This window comes from Oratosquilla oratoria, chromosome 12, assembly GCF_046742065.1.
Source record: "Oratosquilla oratoria isolate Oo_2021 chromosome 12, ASM4674206v1, whole genome shotgun sequence".
NCBI classification, from domain to species: Eukaryota; Metazoa; Arthropoda; class Malacostraca; order Stomatopoda; family Squillidae; genus Oratosquilla; species Oratosquilla oratoria.
The window spans coordinates 46,277,303-46,290,171 of NC_134788.1; the positions used below are offsets into that span (position 1 = coordinate 46,277,303).

The 12,869-nt window shown below is 38.5% G+C and overlaps 1 protein-coding gene across 1 annotated transcript in view; it reads right to left on the reverse strand.

Moving 5' to 3' along the window:
- The window catches only part of LOC143031643 (uncharacterized), a 29,032-nt gene that overhangs the window by 7,115 nt on the left and 9,048 nt on the right, over nt 1-12,869 (reverse strand). The window lies entirely within an intron of this gene.

Here is a 12,869-nt window from a genome sequence, read left to right on the forward strand (position 1 = left end):
CCCTACCCCTCCTAGTGACCTCACCCAGGGCTCCTCTTTTGACTTCGCCCACTTCTCCAAGTGACCTCCCCCAGAGACTCCCGTCGTCCTCGCCTTCCACTAGTGACCTCACCCCGAGATTTCACTTGACCTCCCCTTCTCTTACTAATGACCTCACCCAGAAACTTCTTTTAACCCCCCTGCTTCCTCCAGTGACCTCTCCCAAAAGATTTGTGATGACCTCTCCCACAACCCTTACCACTCTGCTTTTTAAGGACTGACAGTCAGCCAGTGACCATTATTATTTGCTTCATCTTCGTCGATAGCAGACCTAGTTAGCCTTTGAATTTATAGTTCTTCTCACCCTGAAGAAGCCTTCGGCAAAAAGACTTAAGTTTTCGGTGTTAATGTCAACAGCTTTTGTACTGTTACATTGTGTCATTATAACCATTGGCATTCAGCAGTGTCTTTTACTGCACCCTCTTCTCCATGATTTTGAAATCATGAATGATTATGTTCATACTTTGAACTATGATGACAAAAATTTATTCTTCAAACTGAAGAATTTGAATCTTATGATAGCCAAAGCCATTAGCGCAGTTGACTTCAATAATAAAAAAAAAGTATATATATATATATATATATATATATATATATATATATAATAATATATATATATTTATATATATATACATACATACATATATATATATATATATATATATATATAATACAAATATATACATACACATACACACTAAAAGTAAAAGTTAGGTCACAAATGATTGCAGAGGAAGTACTATCTAGAACAAAAAGCTAGCAAATAGTGAACAACACAAAAATGTATGGATAAAAAAAGAAATGAGCAATGAAGAAAAATAAAAATGAAAGGAACTTGGAAATAAAGCAAATGAAAAAAGAACCGAGACTGAAAATATATATATATATTTTTTTTGAGAGAGACCTGAGATTGAGGCCTGAGGCTGAGAAAATGGTATATCAGGAAAAAGGAAACAAAGCATACAGAAAAAGACAAGAAAGGAAAAAAAAATAAAGTTAGCCTATACCAACACAGATGGAATTTCAGGACTAAATGAATTGAATGACTATCTGGCATTAGAAAAACCAGACATAATGGGAAAAGTAGAGACTAATTTAAAAAGTAACCTACCACCAAATACTGTGGGACAAGGTCTATACAACTGTTGGACAAAGAATAGAAAGGAAAAACAGGGTGGGAGAGTATTATTTTTGACTAGGAAAGACTTAAATGTGACAAAGAAAACAGAAAGAAAAAACAATGTAGAATCAATTATGATAAAAATTGAAAACAATGACATGAAAAGTAGAACATTTGTAATAGTGTATGTGCTCCCCAAATCACAGTCCTGGACAGAAAGCGATCATTCCAAACTGTTGGAAGATACAAAATATGAACTAACTAACATACTGAAAGAGGAAATGTAGTAATTATGGGTGATTTTAATTAAAAAGAAATATGTTGGGAAGAAATGACAGTAAAGAGTGGAGAAGACATCTGGGATAACATACAACTCAATATGACCATTGAATACACAATGACTCGGTGGATAAAGGAAAATTCCAGAGGAACCATCGAGACTGGATTTAATACTTATGACAGAACCTGAAATTGTGGACAGAATTGATTATAAAACACCAATAGGAAAGAGTGACCATGTACTAATAGAATTCAAACTAAAAGAGCAAAAGGTCCTAAGAAGAAATGAGAAACATAGAATAGGAAGACCAATATACAAGAAAATGAATTTTGAGAAACTTATACAATTCTTTCATAATGCAAACTGGGAAAAATTCCTAAATGAAGAAACAAAGATGGAAGAGAAATGGAATATACTAAAAGAAATAATGAGGAAGTGAACAAATATGTACCACAACAAAAGCAAGAAAGAGTATACATAAAAAACTGGTACAACAAAAAATGTAGTGAAGCTAAGGATAAGAGAGACATGGCTTGGAAAAAATTGAAAAAAAGAAAAGAAAAAGAGGAAATTACAAACATACATCAAACTAAGAAACGATTATGTAAAAATATGCAGAGATGAAAAAAGAAATAATAGAAAAATGCAACGAACAACCTAAACCATTTTACAGGTATGTAAATGGTAAACTAAAAAACAAACAAGAAATAGAAAAGTTGCACCATGGAAATTATGAATATACAGAAGAACTAGAAATGGCAGAAATTATGAGCAATCATTTCAAATCAGTATTCACAATTGAGAACTCACCTAACTGTGAGGGAATAGAGAGAAATCCCCCCCCTCCCCTCCATGAAGGAACAGTGATCCCCAACCTGTAGCTTGCGGGCACCATGGCACCCTCAGGACCCTATCATGGCGCCCGAAAGGGTCGACCAGAAAACTGTGAAACATCCTTTATTCTAACATTTATATGTACTGGTAAGTATATGTATGTATATATATATATATATATATATATATATATGTATATATGTACTTCTCTCTGGGGGAAGGTGCCCTCCGCTGTGTTTATAATGACAGATGTAGCCCTCAGCCTACAAAAGGTTGGGGATCATGGCCTTGGAGTAATAATCAGCAAAGACATGACACTGGACAAAATATCATTAAAATCATTGGAGAAACATTTAACATATTAAGGTCAATGAAAGTGGTATTTGACTTCTTAGATGAGGAAATGATTAAAAAAATATTAGTTACACTAATAAGACCAAAACTGGAGTACGCAGTTACACTATGGACACCCAGTACTAAAAAGAATATATAGAAATTAGAAAGAATACAAAGAGCAATGACAAAGTTGGCACCAACTTTTTCCAAATTAACATACAAAGATTGTCCAAATTGGAATTACCAACTCTGGAACAAAGAAGAGAAAGAGGAGATCTACTATCTCTAGAATCATGAAAGGAATGGAAATCCTAGATAGGAATAATTTACTAAAATGGGACAATGGAAAAACAAGAGGACATGAAAGGAAACTCAAAAAGGATAACTACAGAAGAGATCTGAATAAAAAAAAACTTCCCACACAGAGTACTGGATTCCTGGAATAATCTAAATAAAGTAACAGTGTGTGCAAACAGTATTAAGAGTTTAAGAAAAAATTTGATGCTGAAAGATACAAAGACAGGTTACCACTAGCATAGCTTCCTTCCTGTACAATACAACTAGGTAAATACACATACACACAAGATTGGAGTACGCTGCAACACTGTGGACACCCAGTACAAAAAAGAATATAAGGAAAATAGAAAGACTCCAAAGAGCAATGAGAGATAGCCCCAACTTTCAAAATTGACATACAAGCAAAGATTGTCTAAACTGGAACTACCAACCTTGGAACAAAGAAGAGAAAGAATTGGCCATTTATAGAATCATGAAAGGCATGGAAGTCCTTGACAGAGAAGACTTATTAAAGTGGGATTGAAGAAAAACAAGAAGACATGAAAAGAAACTCAAAAAGGATAGTTAGAGAAGAGATTTAAAAGAAAAAAAAATCCAGAGTGGTGGATGTCTGGAACAAATAGGATGAAACAATAATGTGTGCACACACCACCATACAAGAATTTAAGAACAAACAAGGATGTTGTGAGATACAAAGATGGGTCACCATGAGTATAGCTCCCCTTTCCGTATTATACAACTAAATACAACTAGGTAAATATGCACACACACACACACGAGCAGCGATCGAAGAAGGATGTTCCAAAATACGCTCCAAACCACAATTTAGCGAGTTGACAACGAACGATTTTGGAACCAGCCAACAGCTGCCTGGTTGTTTACATACAGGAAGGGAGTATCATAGTTAATGTGACCGAAAATGTAGTCTTTGTATCTTGTTCCAATTATTATATTTGCACGATCAGTGACAACAATGGAAGAAATATGCAAAGAATTTAGTGAATAGGAGGTAAAGGGAACAAGGGCTGAGGGAAATACTTCATTCCTCTGAAGAAGCCACTCAGGCCAAACTAGTCAGGAATAAAGTATTTCCCTCAGCCCGTGTTCCCTTTACCTCCTATCCACATTTGTCACAATGTATACACAAAAGAATTTAGTGATAAGGAAACTGCAAAGCAACGTCTTGACGTAAGTACAGTAGAGTCCCCACTTGGTGTAATTGAAAAAAAAAAAAAAAAAGTGTCTGAATGAGACCCCAAAAACATACAAAGGATTACAAAGGTGGAGCATGCCGACAGGAGACCTTTTGATCCATATCTAGGTCGGATGAAAAAAAAAAATCATATTAATAATAAATAAAAATTATAATAATGTAAATAACAAATAAAATACATAAATAAATGCATAGGTATAGTAAAAATAATAAACAGGTAAATAGTAAATGATAATAAATTGACATATAACTAATAATAAATGAAAATCAGACAGACAAATTATAACAAAACAAAAACAAATAATATAACATAAATCATAATCATTACGGCATCTTACTTAGGTATTTATCTAAATGATTCTTAAAGCTTCGAACTGAACTACATTGCACTATCTTTTTGATAGAGGTGTCCTCTTAAGGTTTAATAGAGAAAATAGTAATATATATATATAGAGGGCTTGACATGGATAGAGAACCCAGTTTTAAAATATAAGAAATAGAGAAATGAATTATTAGATGAAATAATTGAACTGAAAAGTGAATGCAAAAGTATATACAAAGGAGTAGCTATAGTAAGAAAAGCCAATGAAGAAATTGACAGGGAAATAGATGAATTGAAAATGGAACTGAACTAGGATAAAGGGAGAAAATGTAAGACTGAAAAATGAAGATAGGAATGAGGCATTAAAGAAAGAGATGAAGGATCAAATACAGGCAGTGACTGAGAAAGTGGAAGAAAAGATTACAGAGAATGACTTTCAAGAAATAAAGAAACAGTGTAAGGTGGAACAGGAAAGTCAAAGATGATCTTTTAGGGAAATAGTGGAACAACAAGTTAAGGAAAATGCAAAGGAAAAAATAATCCAAGTGATTAAAGAGAAAGGAAATTTGGTTAGGGATGCAGTGAAAAAAAAAAATGCATTGTGATCTATGGTATTAAAGAAAAACATGATGTTCCTAGGTATCAGAGAGAGAGGAAAAAAGATTACCAGAACTATTTGGAAACAACAAAAACAAAGTTCTGCTGCAGATGAAATTGATTGAAGGAAAAATCATTACATCACATCAAGGTGAGGCATATTCTGCTGAGCAGAATGCAGTGAGCAAAATTAAAACAAATCCAAAGTACTTTTATAGGTATGCTAAACACTTTACCCAAAATAGTCATAATACTGACTCTCTTGTGGATGAACACAGAACAGAATCCTTTGAACCTTGCACAATTTCTGAAACACTGAAAAGACAATATGAAAGTATCTTCTCTGTACCAAAACGGGATAAAGTTGTTGATAACCCCACAGTGTTCCTTCAAAGAAACTCTAATATCTCAAATGGACTATACCAAATTGAAGTGTCAGAAGAACAGAAAAAATGCAATAACCCCACGGTCAGGAACTTCAGCCTCTGGGCTGGATGGCATCCCTTCACTACTGTTTAATAATTACATATTACCATTGTTGCAACCATGGAAATTGTTGCTAAATGATTCTCTTAAAAACTGCTATTTGGATGAGTCTTTGAAAAAAGCAGCTATTGTGCCTCTCCACAAAGATGGAAACAGAAAAATACCTTCAAATTATCGCCCTGTTTCATTAACACCACACTTGGGAAAACTATCTGAATGAGTTATAAATGCTGCTACTGTGAAATTTCTGGAAGATCAGAATTCAATGAATGAAGCCCAACATGTTTTCCGAAAAGGTCGATCATGCCTATCTGCATTTCTGGATAGTTATGACATAATTCTGTGTAATAATATTTCATGCCCTGAAGCTGGTACTGATGCCATTTACCTTGATTTCAGCAACAAGACATTTGACAAAGTGGACCATAGAGTACCACTGCATAAACTCCGGGAACTAAATATATCAGGAGAAATTGGTGCATAGATAGCTGAATTCTTGACTGGTAGAAAGCAACTGGTGAGAGTACAAGGACACGAGAGTACAACAAGTGAGGTCATACGCTCTGTCCCACGAGGAACAGTAATGAGCCCAGTCTTGTTTTTAATCCTTTTGCTGGATATAAGCTGTGAAATTAAAACTTTCATCCTCAGTTTTGCTGATGATACCAGGCTACCGAGAGTCATAAAAACATAAGTGGATGAACTGGTTATGCAAGATGACCTGAATAAGATATATAGTTGGGCTACTGTCAATAATATGCAGTTCAACAGTAACAAATTCCAATATATAAACTTTAACTGTACTAAGGAGCCCAGCCTAAGAAATTATCTTGATCCGAATCAAAAAACTATCAAAGTTGTTGAACATGTGCAAGATCTAGGTATAACTCTGTCAGCCAATTGTGATTTCAATGAGCATATCACAAATCTAGTGAAAAAATTATAGAGGGTTTAAAGGATTAGAAAGAAGGCGGGACAGATATACCATAATATATTTGTGGAAAATATTGGAGAACAATGTCCCTAATCTCTCATATCCAATAAAGGCAACAGTCTCTGAACGTAGAGGTTGGTGCTGTTGTAGATCCTGTGCCACGTGGAAAAGCTGAAACTATACAGTATAACAGTTTCAGGTGGAATTCTGTTAGACTGTTTAAATGCACACCTAGAGATATACGAGATAAAACAGACTGCTCAGTGGACTCTTTCAAACATCAACTGGATATGTTCCTGGATAAATTAGAAGATGTCCCAGGTCGACCAAATGGACAAAACCCTTGTGGAGGCTGCAGAAGCTTGGAGACAGACACTACGTGTTGGCCTGGTGGAGTAACCCTATCTACCAAACACGATCAAATCAAATCAAACACTTGACAAACGACAAGATGGCATCCCAATCATATGCTAGCGACTTTGTTTGTTAGCATATTTGCTTATAGCAAAGTTGTTGTTTTTTTCTGCCAAGAAAATCGCATATTACATTCATGTATTATAAATTACAAAATTAATATTTAATTTTCTAATGCTGTATCACATAGTTGTGCACAACTAAAATAATACCACATATTTTGCAGGTTATCATACAAAAGAGGGCATGGTCCAAGATAAACTGTGTAAACTTGTTTTACTTTGGAAGTTTTTTCCGCCACAGATGGGGAGTTACATATAAACCTCCATATCTCTTCATTGCTAGATTTAAGTTGGGTTAGGTCATAGAATGTGCTGTACAAGGCGAATGCATACAAGAGGCCAACAGCTAATCAAACAAGGTAGATTTTTACTTACAGTATGCAACTACTCTAGATTACTGTAGAATAAAATAAAGATCTGTGTTTTGGGATGCTACACATCTCTAAGACTTATATTCTTTGCAAATTCTTTCTAATTTTTTGGCAGGCTTGAACTGGTATCCCTCGGGCATCTCCACTCCACCTCAAATGCATTTTGGTGTGCATTTCAGGTTATCAAAATTTCTTAGAGGTCATTTTGTATCAAAGTTTCACTAGGAAGATATTTGATGAGTAAAAAAGTTAAAATGTGTGCGATAAATGACAGAATAGTCACTAAAACTTTATCTAACATAGGAAGGACTGGCACTTGTTTATCAGTTCCCATGGAGAGCTTTTGTCACTGTGCCTGAATTGTATTTACCTAATTCTAGGTAAATAGTGTACTCCTGGATGAAAAGAGAAGCAAGAAAGATGCTTGTAAGTGGAGGAAAAAATATAATCTTACCAGAGTAGAGGGTTTTGTTAAACTTAAGTTAAGTATGAGTTGGATTGGTAATTGATTATCTACTGTCATGGAATTACTCTGAACCAGGCTTAAGTTAACGCCACCAGAGAAAGGATACTCATATAATTAGATGAAATCGTCCATTGATGGATACAAAAATTAATCAAATCATACTCTGAAGAAACTAAAACATCATAAACAAAGCACCAACGACTGTTGTCTGTTCTGACCTGTGAATGCCATTTGAGAACCTACAGATTTTTTGGGGAAGAGTACAACTACACACTGCCACAATCATCAATGTGTAAACAAACTGATGAATAAGGTAAATTTTTAGTAAATACCCTATTTTACTCTGGTTGATGTCACTTAAACAAATAATTCAATAAAACAACAACGAAGATTTGCTACCTGATATTTTGAAATATATTTTAATCCTTGCAGTCAGGGCCCTCACATGGTGGTGGTGGTGGGGGGGGGGAGGAGACATGAATATTTTACCATAATACACGAGTTTTGCGTTAGAATAAACGGAATATGAAATATTTTCCCTTATCCTTTCTACAATAGGGAGATTAAATCCAAATTCTAAAATCCGTTTGATTATTTCTCAAGCCAATAGCTAAAACAGGCTGTAAAGGATTGCGGATATAGGAAGTGGTGATGGGGGAGGGGGGGGGCGTCACTGAGGACTTTGGCCCCCCCGGGGCGTCACCTAGGCATGTAAGGGCTCTGCTTGCAATGACCACTTACGTACGAAAAACAGGAAACTATTGTAGTGCCCGAATGGCGACTACGATTGATTATTTACGAATGGGGGTTGCTCTGATGGCGTGGGAGGTGAATCACAAGGGTATGGGAATAAAACTATGTCCGGCCACGAATACCACGGTATATATATATAGAAGTAGTTGTGAAATCCTACGTTAACTAGAATTGTTATAACTGATATCATCCAGAAGATACTTAATCGCGGTACGCTGCCACCATCACAACCTCAAAGAATTGTTATGTGAATACGTAGTAATTCGTGGACAGCACACATTTTTATTCTACACTCCCCCTCCCTTGGTCTTTTAGATACTATGTTGTAGTCCCTGGCTTGAGATCGGAGGAATAAAGACTCAAGCATGATTCACGTTTGTTTTTACTAGTCAATGAAACGATGAAATTTTTAATTGGTCTCAACACTTACAACATACAATTCCTTCTTAACCTATACACAATATGCTTTGGGGCTTTAATACGTAACTTCAACCAAGGAAAAGGATTTAGCGTTGGGGTAGGAATGTAATACCCTCGATCGCATATATTCACTTCCCCTTCCTGATTCCTCTTATACATTTGCATAATTATTACAGATCTACACTGATGGTTATGATTACGAATCACTATACATGGGCACTTTATGGAAAATCTTTACAGTGAACTTCAAAACAAGGATAACCTCCCTCGACTGCACGATTGAACTTGTGGGTTTACGCCGCTAAGCTTTCCGGCCACCCAAATCCGCTTTACTGGACGACGTGGGATGTGTCACTCTATTCCTCACCTATAGACTACCAATTTTTGTTCTATATCATGATACTCCTACCTACTCAACACTTTGAAAAACTTCTGTTTAGCACCTAATCTAATACATCCACCAATTTATAGTTAGGAGGAGGTAACTCTTGGCCACAACCCCTTGCATTGCTAAACGATTTTAACTTGTTTTTACGTCCGGATACGTATGATACTTGGGGAACACTACGTTCCTAGGTTCTAAGTTAAATGTAAGTGTGATTTGAATTGTGCATTAGAAGTTTGAGGTAATTTAAGACTATGAGAGCGGCATGTCACGTGCTCAAATGATGGAAAAGTATGGCCTGAATAAAACAACGGTTCATGATATTATCAAGGTCAAGAAGAAGACGAAGGAAGTGGTTGTTGGGATGGAAAGTAGGAAGGAAAGTAAGGAGGTGTACCGGAAGAGACAGTGTGGTGACGCTGTCTCAGCCGCCGGCCGCTCCTGAGACGTCTGCTTCCCTGGCCGGTCCAATCCAGACTGATGACGTCATCAACGCGAGCGGAGGTTTATGGACTCGCCGAGGCTCCCAGCTCGGTCACGGAGTCCACAGCCAAAGGAAAATCGGCCAATCAGAAGGCAATACAATCCAACGGGATCCTTTTGTGAGCCCGCTGCTGGGTTTTAAAGGACGACCTCTTGCCAGAACCGGCAAAGAAGGTTTCATACCGGCCGATCTCCCTTCTGGAGTACTTTGGTAAGGTGTTTGAGCACGTCCTATGCCGCCGCCTGACCGTGTACCTAGAGACGGAGAATGTGCTGAGGGATTGCCAATTTGGTTTTCGGCCGGGGCGCGATGCAGACGACGTAATATCCATGATCACTCAATGGGTTCAAAGACCGCCAGACGGTCGCCCTGGTAAGACCATTTTGGTTTGTAAGGATGTGGAGAAGGCATTCGATACTGTCTGGCATGAAGGCCTTAGGTACAAATTGTACCACATCTTCGACTTTGCCCTGCCGTTCACAAGGTTGCTCTGCAACTACCTGGACGACAGGACAATAAGAATAAAGTGGCGGGGCTGTCTGCCCCAAACTTTTGTGCCGAAGGCTGGAGTACCGCAAGGGTCAGTCCTTGCCCCCACTCTGTACAATCTATATACGAATGACCTGCCAGAGCCAGCTTATCCACGCAACCAGGCTCTAACTCTTTCGTATGCGGACGACACTAACCACATCAGCAGACACAAAACGCTGCAGGGAGCGTTACACGTAATGCAAAACATCCTAGACGGGGCACACGCGTGGGAGCAACAGTGGCGCATTAAGACCAACGCGTCGAAATGCAATGCTGTATACTTCTGCTGCAAGCGAACCAACAGAACAATCACAAACACTCCTCTTAAAATAAACAACACAAACATCCCAGTGAAGGACCATACCTGTGTGCTGGGTAGCACACTTGATAGTGGCCTTACCTGGACCCCACACTTCCGCAAGCAGGGAGCGAAGGCTAGGGCTGTGCTGGGAAAGCTAAGACGCTTCAAAACTGCAACACTGACCACCAAACGTCGATTGTACCTAGCCCTCGTCAGACCGATTCTGTGCCAGTCCCCGGGACTAAGCCAGCTGACATGTCCCACTAATAACTACGAGCATGAGAAGGTTCAGAATGCCGCTGTCAAGTTCATCACGGGTTCGCGATGGAGTGACTTCAGAACCACTAAGTCTCTACACCGAATTTCCAACATCCGTCCACTCAACCAACACAAACACAGACTTCACTCAAGACGCCTAGAAAAACTGCACGACAGACACAAACACCTGATACAACACATTACACCTACACCACACCGTACAGACAATCTGTCAGCTGCGCCCGTCCCACGTGCGGTGTACACGATAAGACGTGTATAACCGTACCTATTAATAATACACCCCTTCACCAGCTTTGACTGGTGATAGCAATAATGATGAAATAATAATAATAATAATAATATTGCATGTAGCCCAATAATTGACAGGCTACAAGCATACACAACTCAAACCCAACCTGGGGAAAAGCAGGAGAGCTCATGCCTTACCTGAGGCTAATCAGGAACGCGCTCTACACGCGGGAAGTGAACTCTACACACTTCCCGTAAGATACACACACACACCTCTCACGAACATAGCCACGACACATTCGCAAACATCTACACTTACTTTTTCTTCGACTAAAATTCGCTTCCTTTCGAAACTTTCTCTTATACTACATCTCCTCATTTCAGTTTACCTCCCACTAAAGATTTTTTCCGTTTTTCCACCTTTCTCTCCTACTAAGCCACCTACCATTTTCTGAACTTTTGGTGATTGTAATCTGTTTTTAATCCCGGCGTCGGCGCCGCCGTCCAAGCTCCCAGTCCATTTCTCCCGAGCCACGACCACCAGCAGCCCCTAATCGCTCGCTAATTCGCCCGGTGACAATAGCCCTCTTTTATACACTACTATCTTTTCATTTTCTTACAGACATTCTTCCCCTCCCACGAAAACAGATCCCGCGCAAGCGGGTGGTCTCTCCTAGGAATTCAGAATTCAGAACAAGCGGGTGGTCTTTTTTTGCAAGTCGCAGAACACTACCGACTCGCCAACCGACATGTCCTCGTCCAGCCTTGTAGCCGTCCCATCGAGCCTCGCCATCATCAGCTGCCACCGCCTCTCTGACGTTAGGCTCCCCGTCCAGCTACAACTAACTAGTTCCACTAAGCAGAGTCTGGCCTTAGTCCGAGCTGCACCTATATTCCTCGTGTGACACTTCTAGCGTCGCACCTTGTGGCCAATTACAAAAGAGATTAAAGATTGCTTAGTTTCATTGTCCTGCCGTTGTTCCGAACCAAAAACCACTACAGCGGCACACTAAGAATTTCTCGCTACCTTAAATTGCTACTTGTTTTTACTACTCAGTTTGATTTTGGTATCCAAAATGAGTAGCATGCTACTGACTCTTGCTGCCGGGAAAGTGGATAACTCGCTGGCAAGGACAAGCCACCATTCTTGGGGATTATATATGAAACATAAATAAAATTGAGCATGCATATTATTGTTTATGTATTATTTCTATTAGTTATCTTTGTCACTATACATTCAGATATGAAAAATAGTACGATATCAGTGATTTTTTTTTTTTTTTAGACTACCGCAGTAAAAGATTCGTTTGTAAACACATCCACACTGAGAAGGCGTTGTCTTCCTGAGATTGCTAACAACAACTTGGAAAATAATTTCATCTCTAACTTTCATGCTGCATCTCCTCAATTCAATTTACCTTCCACTAAAAACGTTTCTTTCTCCCTACCCCTAAGACTTAGCCTCCGACTCCTTTTCTTTGTTGATTAAGACATCGAAACACAATTCCTTCACCAATATAAAGTGAAGCAGGCCTCGAATTCCGGGTGGTCCTCTGCCCGCTGAGACACGACACAAAAACTAATAAACATCCCTTAATTAAAGCGCTCAGTGTAAATATCCCCCCCCCCTTTACATTTTCCTGCAGACTTCTTTTCCTTTACCACAAACACCGATCCCGTTCGAGCGGGTGGCCTTCTCTAGGTAGTCCATACAGCT